The sequence below is a fragment of the Triturus cristatus genome, chromosome 8 (genome assembly GCF_964204655.1).
Source record: "Triturus cristatus chromosome 8, aTriCri1.1, whole genome shotgun sequence".
NCBI lineage: Eukaryota > Metazoa > Chordata > Amphibia > Caudata > Salamandridae > Triturus > Triturus cristatus.
The window spans coordinates 447,761,422-447,774,720 of NC_140591.1; positions in this window are offsets into that span (position 1 = coordinate 447,761,422).

Sequence of the window (13,299 nt, forward strand, 5' to 3'; positions counted from 1 at the left end):
ACGTCATGTCTTTTAATGGAATGTCAGGAATGTCATGGAATGTCAGGAATGTCATGTCTTTTAATGGAATGTCAGGAATGTCGTGTCTTTTAATGGAATGTCAAGAATGTCATGTAATGTCAGGAATGTCATGTCTTTTAATGGAATGTCAGGAATGTCATGTCTTTTGATGGAATGTCAGGAATGTCATGTCTTTTAATGGAATGTCAGGAATGTCATGTCTTTTAATGGAATGTCTGGAATGTCATGTCTTTAATGGAATGTCATGTCTTTTAATGGAATGTCAGGAATGTCATGTCTTTTAATGGAATGTCAGGAATGTCAGTCATGTCATGGAATGTCATGTCTTTTAATGGAATGTCAGGAATGTCAGTCATGTCATGGAATGTCAGGAATGTCATGTCTTTTAATGGAATGTCAGGAATGTCATGTCTTTTTTTTTTTTTTTTTAAACCTTTATTGACACAGCAGTTATGTACAGTCACGGGCCTACAACCGCCGAGGCCGGCCGCTAGCATGTAAAAAGGAAACACAGTACAGCAGAAAAATGAGCAACCTGCACGGGAGGGTGGATTTCAGGCCCACAACTCGACTCAACCCGACAAGAAGGTTTTGAATTAACATTTTATGAAAAAGAAACAACAAAACGAAACTAAAACCAGGCGTGTAAACTCTCTAAGCAGGAGCTTGCTCTCACATGGGGGGGCAACCGCCACACGGCGGCACTATAGTCAGAAGCTAGTATTAGGAAAGGCAGGAGGGGGGGCAGGGAAAAGTCAGAGTGCCAAGTCCAGGAAGGATCAGGAATATCCGAGCTAAGGGGACAGAGCTACATCGGAAGTGATCACCAGGGGGGGCGTGCATATGTCTCCGCGGTAAGAATTCCATGGACCCCACATCTTGTTCCATTTCTTAGGTTTGCCTCTAGCAACATACACCGTTTTCTCCCGGAACATGCACCAATCCATGTTTTCTCTCCATTTTGACACCGTAGGAGACCTACCCGAGCCCCACAGCTGCGCGATGTCCCTTTTGGCTATCATATTGCCCAGAGTCACCCAGCGCTCCTGAGCCGCATTACAATCAGTCGGTTCCCACACATTCAACACACAGCGCCGCGCCTCCGGGAGTAGAGCCACACCAGTGACCTCCTCCATCACTGCATGCACCCTAGTCCAGAACCGGACAACCACTGGACACTCCCACAAAATATGCAGGAAGGTACCAAGCAAGCCACAACCACGCCTACAGAAACCATCACTCGAATAGCCCAAGCGAAGCAAACGGGGACCGGTAACATAGACCCTGTGCAATATCTTTAACTGCACAAATCTAAGGCGAGCGGGTATGGCCACTTCCCTCGGCGAGGCTATAGCCGCGACCCAGTCCTCGTCGTCCAATTCTAGGCCATCAGCGACCCAGACCTCTCGCAGGCGGGTGAGGAGGTCCGCGCGGGTATTTATCAATTTTTTATAAATCAGAGAAATGGTGCTGTCTGGCAAGTACCCATCAAGTAGACGATCTTCCAAGGGGGAGGCCTCAGGAATATCAGCTGGGTTCGGGAAGGCAGAAAGCAGGGCGTGGCGGACCTGCGCGTATCGAAAGAATTCCCTATCGCTCAGACTATATTCGGTCCGAAGGACATCGAACGTTTTAAAAGCGCCCTTCGCCCACAAATCCCCCACTCGACTAATACCGATCGTGTCCCACTTCTCAAATCCCTTAGTGCGCCACAGCCCGCCCAACTCTTCAGAAGCATACAGTGGAGTCGCACGAGTCAGGCGGCCCCTCCAGCCCGTAGCAGCAGTGGCGCAGTGCCATGCGCGCACAGCGCTGTTCGTGGGGCCCGTAAGTTTAGTGCGTCCCTTCTTGGAGTAAAGCATTCGATTGAAATCCCCACCCGGCAACAGTAGCTTATCCATCTCATACGCGGGGTTCAGCGCTGGGCCATATGTCCCATGGTTCACCGCCACCAGCTGGGACGCCCAATAATACCTTCTGATATCTGGAAGAGCTATGCCACCACCGTACCATGGAAGAGTCAGCTTAGCGAGAGCGATACGCGGTCTCCCGTCCCAAACCAGCTGTCGCTGCAGGCTCTCCACCTCCCGAAAATACCGTGTAGGCACCACATCCAGCGTATTCTGTAGGGCATACAAAAAACGTGGCAGAGACATCATTTTAAATAAGGCCGCCCTGCCAAGCGGCGATAGCGGAAGCCTTCGCCAACGAACTATGTCAGCCCGAAGCCGCTGAAGCGGTGGCAGCAGATTCAGAGAGTAACGAACCACTGGACTCAAGGAGACGTGAATGCCTAAATATTTAAATCCAGACTGTGAGATTTGAATCGGACAGCCGCGAGGGAGAAGAGGGGGGTCGCCGACCAACACATACACACACGACTTGGCCCAATTGATAACAAACCCAGAATTGCGGCCGAAGGAGGTCAAAACATCGAACAACACTATCAATGATTTCCGCGGCGAGGTGAGGTAGAGCAAAATGTCATCAGCGTAAAGAGACACATGGTCCTCAAACGTCGGAGTCCACCGGATGCCCGCCATAGAGGGCTCCCACCGAAGCCACGCCGCCAGGGGTTCCAACGCAAGAGCAAAAAGAAGCGGGGACAGGGGGCAACCCTGTCGTGTGCCCCTCCCGAGCACAAAGGGGGCTGACACCCTACCATTCACCACCACCTGCGCCAGCGGCTCCACATACAACAGTTTCACCCATCCAATGAATCCGGGTCCAAAACCAAACTTGGCCAGTGCCGCCCAAAGATACGACCATTCCAGCGTATCGAACGCCATCGTGGCGTCCAAGGACGCCAAAATGGTGGGCTCCTGGATACAATCGACTCTTGCGAGAACTCCATGCAAGCGCCGCAGGTTCAACGCGGTGTTGCGATGCGGAATAAAACCAGATTGGTCCGGATGGACCAGGTCACTGATTACATTAATCAGTCGGTTTGCAAGGACCTTCGCAAGGATCTTTGGTTCAGCATTTAGGAGTGAGATAGGCCTATAAGATGCACAACTGTCTCGCGGCTTACCCTCTTTATGGAGAACCACAATAGTTGCAAGCCGTTGGTCCAGCGGAAGGGAGCCAACCTCAAGCGACGCATTAAACATCTCACGGAGATAAGGCGCCAGCTTCTCAGGACGAAGCTTGTACAGCTCGATCGGCAGACTATTCGGGCCCAAAGCCTTTCCGGAGCGGACCGCACGAATCGCCAGTGCTATCTCGTCATTCGTCAATGCCGCATCCATCAAGTCTCTGTCGGCGGCAGAGAGGCATGGCAATGTAATATCTCGTAACAATTGACGAGAGTCATCCTCCGGCCTATCCGAGACCGACGAATAGACGTCATGCAGATGATCCGCAAAACAGGTCACTATCTCTCCGGGATCTGTAACACTCACACCGTCGGCACGCACAATCACCGGGACCACACGATTCGCTCTTTCGCTCTTTTCCAGCCACGCAATCAATTTTCCAGCCTTGTCACACACATCATACAAGCGCCCCTGCTGTTCCCGACTAGTGAGCTTGGCAGCATTCGTAACCAGCGCCCTATAGTCCGATTGCTTAAGGCTAAGGGCGTGAAGTTTCTCCCTCGTGACTCCCCGCCCAAGATCCTCTTCCATGCTAGTTATGTCAGACTCCAGGTGCACCACCTCCTCGTTTTTACGCTTCTTAGCAAGGGAGATCAAGGATAGGGCCTGCCCACGGATCACCACCTTAAAGGCCTCCCACAATGTCAAAGCCGACGAGACGGAGCCCTGGTTCCACGAAAAACCGGTCAAGAGACTTCACCAATTGGGCACGAACTGTGGGGTCGCGGAGATACCAGGGATTGATCGGTGCCACCCTCCCCCCAGCCCCCAAGGCAATATCCAAGTGGAGCAGCACCGGGGAATGATCAGAAATTCCACGAGCTAGATGTTTAACTTCCCCGATCATTGGGGCTTGGGCGGCCGGCATCAGCACATAGTCCAATCTAGATAAGGAGCCGTGGGCCCCAGAGTGGAACGTAAACTGAGCCAGCCCCGGGTGCATCGCTCTCCAACAATCTACCAGTCCCATAGTGTCAATAAAGCCACCTAACCAAGAATGCGCCCCAGGGAGGTCTCTGGGCGGGTGTCGATCCTCTCTACCAGACACAACAGAGTTGAAATCCCCACCAACCAGCAACAGGCCCTCAGGGAGCCCGAGCAATAGCCCACCCAAATCCGCGAAGGTGGTAGTCTGCAACCCAGGGGGGACATAAACCGAAACCAGACACAAAGTCCTACCCTCCCACCGGCCAACCAGTGCTACGTAGCACCCCCGATCATCGTGCTTCACCTCATCTATTTCCAGTGGGAGAGAGGCTCGGACCAGAATGCCTACCCCTCTGGATCCAGTAGTAAAGCCTGAGTGGGCCACCAAACGGTAGCCCCGTCTATTCAATGCCTGACAGGAGTTGCCCACCAAATGCGTCTCTTGTAGGAAGACAACATCAGGAGAGAGACGTTTCAGATATTGTAGCACCACCCCTCGCTTCAGACGGTCCCCCAAGCCATTGACATTCCATGTTAAAATATGCAATCCCCTACCCCCCATCCCCACCACAACGATTATCCCACCCACTGCGAGAGCAAAAAACAGAACATCGATCACCTGGTGTAAAACAAACCTGAAACAAAAACAACTCCCCCACCACCACCCCCCCAACTCCCGTTACACACCCCCCCACCCTGCACCCCTGCACTAGAACATCTAGCCACCCCAACTCGCAGTGTGCCTGTCGCCCCGACATGAACCTAGTCTACGAAAAGAAAGAAAACCCCCCTAGAGGAGGAAGAGTCTCACCAGATATCCCGCAGCCCCCCGGCACAAAAGGAAGGGTAATGCAGTCCCATGAAAAAGGTCACCCCTGACCAAAGTCTGAGTTCAACACACGATGAGCCAGGAACCATAGGTCAGTAGTTCACGGGTGCTCCGCTGAGCCACCTCCGCCGTCCTCGGTCCGCTCCTCTCCCCCGCGCCGACGATGCAATGTATCAAGCCAGTCCTCCACCGCATCTGGCCGGTCGAAAAAGTAGGTCCGGTCCTCCAGTTCAATACGAAGCTTAGCCGGGAAAAGCATGGCGTACTTCAGACCCATGTCACAGTCAGAAACCCCATGCGCTGTTTTTGGACCGCCTGAGTAAAGTCAGGATAGAAGCTGACGTCCACGTTCTCGTACTTCAGTGGGCCATTTACCCGGGAGGTCTGTAGGATGGCGTCGCGGTCCCTAAAGTTAAAGATCCTGGCAATGATGGGCCGCGGTGGGGCCCCCGGCTTCGGCCGACCCCCCGGAACTCTGTGGGCCCGCTCCACCATAAAGTATTTGCTGAGGCCCTTCGGCACGAGGTGGTTCAGGATCAGGTCCTCCACAAAAAGATCCACTGACCCATCCTCCGACCTCTCCGGCACACCTACAATGCGCACGTTATTACGCCGTGCCTGGCCTTCAAAATCCTCCAGCCGCTTGACCGAAAGGTCGGCGAGGGCCCTCAGACTGTGAAGCTCCGTCTGCAGTTCAGTAACATCTTTCGTAAGGCCTGAAGTCGTGAGAGCAAGTGAATTGACCTTGTCACTGATTTTCGAAAGGTCCGCTCTGAGTAGGTTGACATCAATTGACACAGTGTCCAGCTTGTGGGCCAGAGAGTCAAACCTTTGGCCAACCGACTCCTTCATGGCATCGATGGCACCCATGACATCGTTGAGTGTCAATTCCGCCGAGGGTGACGGTCCCTCTCGAACCACCTCTGCAGGCCCACTCGGACCAGGAGATCCCTTCTGCTGGGCATACCGATCCATGTTGTTCGTCTGCACATAACCACCTCTCCGAGTGGTCTTGGGCCTTTGCTTGTCCCCGTCTAGTCGGGCTGCCATTACACGGCAGAGGACGCCAACTCTTGGATGCCCGTGTGTTGTAGTTGTTCCCTGGGGGGGGCGCACCGCAATCAGTGGTGGACAGCTCCCGCTGCCGATATCCTCCGCCGGCCTCCGAGCAGCTCAGATGTAGAGCCACTGCAGGCGCCCGCTCTCCAAGTCGCAGAGGAGAGTCGAAAGCGAAAGTGAAACCCGGGGGGCACGGGTCAGCCCGAAGCTCCGGATCCGTTGTTGTTCAATTGAGACACGGGGAAGATGCCAACCCGAGTCCGGGGCAGCGCAGCGGAGCAGGCCTCTCTCCCAAAGACCGAATAAATCAAGTTCCCAAAATCCGATTTGAGTTCTGAGAACAGGAGTAGCCTCAGCATAGGTTCACCCGCATTATTCCTTCAAAATAACAGGATGAAATCCAGGATAATCGTGGGAGGCTGCGTGGATCCCGGGAGCCCTGTGCCTACGTGTCCATCATGGTTGCGCGCTAGGCTCCTCCCCAATGTCATGTCTTTTGATGGAATATCAGGAATGTCATGTCTTTTGATGGAATGTCAGGAATGTCATGTCTTTTAATAGAATGTCTGGAATGTCATGTCTTTTAATGAAATGTCAGGAATGTCATGTCTTTTAATGGAATGTCAGGAATGTCATGTCTTTTAATGGAATGTCAGGAATGTCATGGAATGTCAGGAATGTCATGTCTTTTAATGGAATGTCAGGAATGTCATGTAATGTCAGGAATGTCACGTCTTTTAATGGAATGTCAGGAATGTCATGTCTTTTAATGGAATGTCAGGAATGTCAGTCATGTCAGGAATGTCATGTCTTTTAATGGAATGTCAGGAATGTCATGTCTTTTAATGCAATGTCTGGTCTTTAATGGAATGTCATGTCTTTTAATGGAATGTCAGGAATGGCATGTCTTTTAATGGAATGTCAGTCATGTCATGGAATGTCAGGAATGTCATGTCTTTTAATGGAATGTCAGGAATGTCGTGTCTTTAGTGGAATGTCAGGAATGTCAGTCATGTCATGGAATGTCAGCAATGTCATGTCTTTTAATGGAATGTCAGGAATGTCATGTCTTTTAATTGAATGTTAGGAATGTCATGGAATGTCAGGAATGTCATGTCTTTTAATGGAATGTCAGGAATGTCAGTCATGTCATGGAATGTCAGGAATGTCATGTCTTTTAATGGAATGTCAGGAATGTCATGTCTTTTAATGGAATGTCAGGAATGTCATGTCTTTAGTGGAATGTCAGGAATGTCATGGAATGTCAGGAATGTCATGCCTTTTAATGGAATGTTAGGAATGTCATGTCTTTTAATGGAATGTCAGGAATGTCAGTCATGTCATGGAATGTCAGGAATGTCATGTCTTTTAATAGAATATCAGGAATGTCATGTTTTTAATGGAATGTCAGGAATGTCAGTCATGTGTTGGAATGTCAGGAATGTCATGTCTTTTAATGGAATTTCAGGAATGTCATGTCGTTTAATGGAATGTCTGGAATGTCATGTCGTTTAATGGAATGTCATGGAATGTCATGTCTTTTAATGGAATGTCAGGAATATCATGTCTTTTGATGGAATGTCAGGAATGTCATGTCTTTTAATGGAATGTCAGGAATGTCATGGAATGTCAGGAATGTCATGTCTAAATGGAATGTCAGTAATGTCATGTCTTTTGATGGAATGTCAGGAATGTCATGTCTTTTAATGAAATGTCAGGAATGTCATGTCGTTTAATGGAATGTCAGGAATGTCATGTCTTTTAATGGAATGTCAGGAATGTCAGTCATGTCATGGAATGTCATGTCTTTTAATGGAATGTCAGGAATGTCAGTCATGTCATGGAATGTCAGGAATGTCATGTCTTTTAATGGAATGTCAGGAATGTCATGTCTTTTGATGGAATGTCAGGAATGTCATGTCTTTTAATGGAATGTTTGGAATGTCATGTCTTTTAATGGAATGTCTGGAATGTCAGTCATGTCATGGAATGTCAGGAATGTCATGTCTTTTAATGGAATATCAGGAATGTCATGTTTTTAATGGAATGTCAGGAATGTCAGTCATGTCATGGAATGTCAGGAATGTCATGTCTTTTAATGGAATTTCAGGAATGTCATGTCGTTTAATGGAATGTCTGGAATGTCATGTCGTTTAATGGAATGTCATGGAATGTCATGTCTTTTAATGGAATGTCAGGAATATCATGTCTTTTGATGGAATGTCAGGAATGTCATGTCTTTTAATGGAATGTCAGGAATGTCATGGAATGTCAGGAATGTCATGTCTTAATGGAATGTCAGTAATGTCATGTCTTTTGATGGAATGTCAGGAATGTCATGTCTTTTAATGAAATGTCAGGAATGTCATGTCGTTTAATGGAATGTCAGGAATGTCATGTCTTTTAATGGAATGTCAGGAATGTCAGTCATGTCATGGAATGTCATGTCTTTTAATGGAATGTCAGGAATGTCAGTCATGTCATGGAATGTCAGGAATGTCATGTCTTTTAATGGAATGTCAGGAATGTCATGTCTTTTGATGGAATGTCAGGAATGTCATGTCTTTTAATGGAACGTTTGGAATGTCATGTCTTTTAATGGAATGTCTGGAATGTCATGTCTTTTAATGAAATGTCTGGAATGTCATGTCTTTTAATGGAATGTCAGGAATGTCATGTCTTTTAATGGAATGTCATGGAATGTCAGGAATGTCATGTCTTTTAATGGAATGTCAGGAATGGCATGTCTTTTAATGGAATGTCAAGAATGTCAGGAATGACATGTCTTTTAATGGAATGTCAGGAATGTCATGTCTTTTAATGGAATGTCAGGAATGTCATGTAATGTTAGGAATGTCATGTCTTTTAATGGAATGTCAGGAATGTCATGTCTTTTAATGGAATGTCCGGAATGTCATGTCTTTTAATGGAATGTCTGGAATGTCATGTCTTTAATGGAATGTCAGGAATGTCATGTCTTTTAATGGAATGTCAGGAATGTCATGTAATGTTAGGAATGTCATGTCTTTTAATGGAATGTCAGGAATGTCATGTCTTTTAATGGAATGTCAGGAATGTCATGTCTTTTAATAGAATGTCAGTCATGTCATGGAATGTCAGGAATGTCATGTCTTTTAATGGAATGTCAGGAATGTCAGTCATGTCATGGAATGTCATGTCTTTTAATGGAATGTCAGGAATGTCATGTCTTTTAATGGAATGTCAGGAATGTCATGGAATGTCTGGAATGTCATGTCTTTTAATGGAATGTCAGGAATGTCATGTCTTTTAATGGAATGTCAGGAATGTCAGTCATGTCATAGAATGTCAGGAATGTCATGTCTTTTAATGGAATGTCAGGAATGTCATGTCTTTTAATGGAATGTCTGGAATGTCATGTCTTTTGACGGAATATCAGGAATGGCATGTCTTTTGATGGAATGTCAGGAATGTCATGTCTTTTAATGGAATGTCAGGAATGTCAGGATTGTCAGGAATATCATGTCTTTTGATGGAATGTCAGGAATGTCATGTCTTTTGATGGAATGTCAGGAATGTCAGTCATGTCATGGAATGTCAGGAATGTCATGTCTTTTCATGGAATGTCAGGAATGTCATGTCTTTTAATGGAATGTCAGGAATGTCATGTCTTTAATGGAATGTCAGGAATGTCAGTCATGTCATGGAATGTCAGGAATGTCATGTCTTTTAATGGAATGTCAGGAATGTTATGTCTTTTGATGGAATGTCAGGAATGTCATGTCTTTTAATGGAATGTCTGGAATGTCATGGAATGTCAGGAATGTCATGTCTTTTGATGGAATGTCAGGAATGTCATGTCTTTTAATGGAATGTCAGGAATGTCATGTTGTTTTTGGAATGTCAGGAATGTCATGTCTTTTAATGGAATGTCAGGAATGTCAGTCATGTCATGGAATGTCATGTCTTTTAATGGAATGTCAGGAATGTCATGTCTTTTGATGGAATATCAAGAATGTCATGTCTTTTGATGGAATGTCTGGAATGTCATGTCTTTTAATGGAATGTCAGGAATGTCATGTCATTTCTTTTAATGGAATGTCAGGAATGTCATGTCTTTTAATGGAATGTCAGGAATGTCAGGAATGTCATGTCTTTTAATGGAATGTCAGGAATATCATGTAATGTCAGGAATGTCATGTCTTTTAATGGAATGTCATGTCTTTTAATGGAATGTCAGGAATGTCATGTCTTTTAATGGAATGTCTGGAATGTCATGTCTTTAATGGAATGTCATGTCTTTTAATGGAATGTCAGGAATGTCATGTCTTTTAATGGAATGTCATGTCTTTAATGGAATGTCAGGAATGTCAGTCATGTCATGGAATGTCAGGAATGTGATGTCTTTTAATGGAATATCAGGAATGTCATGTCTTTTAATGGAATGTCAGGAATTTCATGTCTTTAATGGAATGTCAGGAATGTCAGTCATGTCATGGAATGTCAGGAATGTCATGTCTTTTAATGGAATGTCAGGAATGTCATGGAATGTCAGGAATGTCATGTCTTTTAATGGAATATCAGGAATGTCATGTCTTTTAATGGAATGTCAGGAATGTCATGTCTTTTAATGGAATGTCAGGAATGTCAGTCATGTCATGGAATGTCAGGAATGTCATGTCTTTTAATGGAATGTCAGGAATGTCATGTCTTTTAATGGAATGTCTGGAATGTCATGTCTTTTAATGGAATGTCAGGAATGTCATGGAATGTCAGGAATGTCATGTCTTTTAATGGAATGTCATGTATTTTAATGGAATGTCAAGAATGTCAGGAATGTCATGTCTTTTAATGGAATGTCAGGAATGTCATGTATTTAATGGAATGTCAGGAATGTCAGTCATGTCAAGGAATGTCAGGAATGTCATTGCTTTTAATGGAATGTCAGGAATGTCATGTCTTTTAATGGAATGTCAGGAATGTCATGGAATGTCAGGAATGTCAGGAATGTCATGTCTTTTAAGGGAATGTCAGGAATGTCATGTCTTTTAATGGAATGTCAGGAATGTCATGTCTTTTAATGGAATGTCATGTCTTTTGACGGAATGTCAGGAATGGCATATCTTTTGATGGAATGTCAGGAATGTCATGTCTTTTAATGGAATGTCAGGAATGTCAGGATTGTCAGGAATGTCATGTCTTTTAATGGAATGTCAGGAATGTCAGTCATGTCATGGAATGTCAGGAATGTCATGTCTTTTAATGGAATGTCAGGAATGTCATGTCTTTTAATGGAATGTCAGGAATGTCATGTCTTTAATGGAATGTCAGGAATGTCAGTCATATCATGGAATGTCAGGAATGTCATGTCTTTTAATGGAATGTTAGGAATGTCATGTCTTTTGATGGAATATCAAGAATGTTATGTCTTTTGATGGAATGTCAGGAATGTCATGTCTTTTAATGGAATGTCAGGAATGTCATGGAATGTCAGGAATGTCAGGAATGTCATGTCTTTTAATGGAATGTCAGGAATATCATGTCTTTTAATGGAATGTCAGGAATGTCATGTCTTTAATGGAATGTCAGGAATGTCAGTCATGTCATGGAATGTAAGGAATGTCATGTCTTTTAATGGAATGTCAGGAATGTCATGTCTTTTAATGGAATGTCAGGAATGTCAGGAATGTCATGTCTTTTAATGGAATGTCAGGAATGTCATGTCTTTTAATGGAATGTCAGGAATATCATGGAATGTCAGGAATATCAGGAATGTCATGTCTTTTAATGGAATGTCAGGAATGTCATGTCTTTTAATGGAATGTCAGGAATGTCAGTCATGTCATGGAATGTCAGGAATGTCATGTCTTTTAATGGAATGTCAGGTATGTCATGCCTTTTAATGGAATGTCAGGAATGTCATGGAATGTCAGGAATGTCATGTCTTTTAATGGAATGTCAGGAATGTCATGTCTTTTGATGGAATGTCAGGAATGTCATGTCGTTTAATGGAATGTCAGGAATGTCATGTCTTTTAATGGAATGTCAGGAATTTCATGTCTTTAATGGAATGTCAGGAATGTCAGTCATGTCATGGAATGTCAGGAATGTCATGTCTTTTAATGGAATGTCAGGAATGTCATGTCTTTTAATGGAATGTCAGGAATATCATGGAATGTCAGGAATGTCAGGAATGTCATGTCTTTTAATGGAATGTCAGGAATGTCATGTCTTTTAATGGAATGTCAGGAATATCATGGAATGTCAGGAATGTCAGGAATGTCTTGTCTTTTAATGGAATGTCAGGAATGTCATGTCTTTTAATGGAATGTCAGGAATATCATGGAATGTCAGGAATGTCAGGAATGTCATGTCTTTTAATGGAATGTCAGGAATGTCATGTCTTTTAATGGAATGTCAGGAATGTCAGTCATGTCATGGAATGTCAGGAATGTCATGTCTTTTAATGGAATGTCAGGAATGTCAGTCATGTCATGGAATGTCAGGAATGTCATGTCTTTTAATGGAATGTCAGGAATGTCATGTCTTTTAATGGAATGTCTGGAATGTCATGTCTTTTAATGGAATGTCAGGAATGTCATGGAATGTCAGGAATGTCATGGAATGTCATGTCTTTTAATGGAATATCAAGAATGTCATGTCTTTTGATGGAATGTCAGGAATGTCATGTCTTTTGATGAAATGTCAGGAATGTCATGTCGTTTAATGGAATGTCAGGAATGTCATGTCTTTTAATGGAATGTCAGGAATGTCAGTCATGTCATGGAATGTCATGTCTTTTAATGGAATGTCAGGAATGTCAGTCATATCATGGAATGTCAGGAATGTCATGCCTTTTAATGGAATGTCAGAAATGTCATGTCTTTTGATGGAATATCAGGAATGTAATGTCTTTTGATGGAATGTCAGGAATGTCATGTCTTTTAATGGAATGTTTGGAATGTCATGTCTTTTAATGGAATGTCTGGAATGTCATGTCTTTTAATGAAATATCTGGAATGTCATGTCTTTTAATGGAATGTCAGGAATGTCATGGAATGTCAGGAATGTCATGTCTTTTAATGGAATGTCAGGAATGTCATGTCTTTTAATGGAATGTCAGGAATGTCAGGAATGTCATGTCTTTTAATGGAATGTCAGGAATGTCATATCTTTTAATGGAATGTCAGGAATGTCATGGAATGTCAGGAATGTCATGTCTTTTAATTGAATGTCAGGAATGTCATGGAATGTCAGGAATGTCATGTCTTTTAATGGAATGTCAGGAATGTCATGTCTTTTAATGGAATATCAGGAATGTCATGTCTTTTAATGGAATGTCAGGAATGTCATGGAATGTCAGGAATGTCATGTCTTTTAATGGAATGT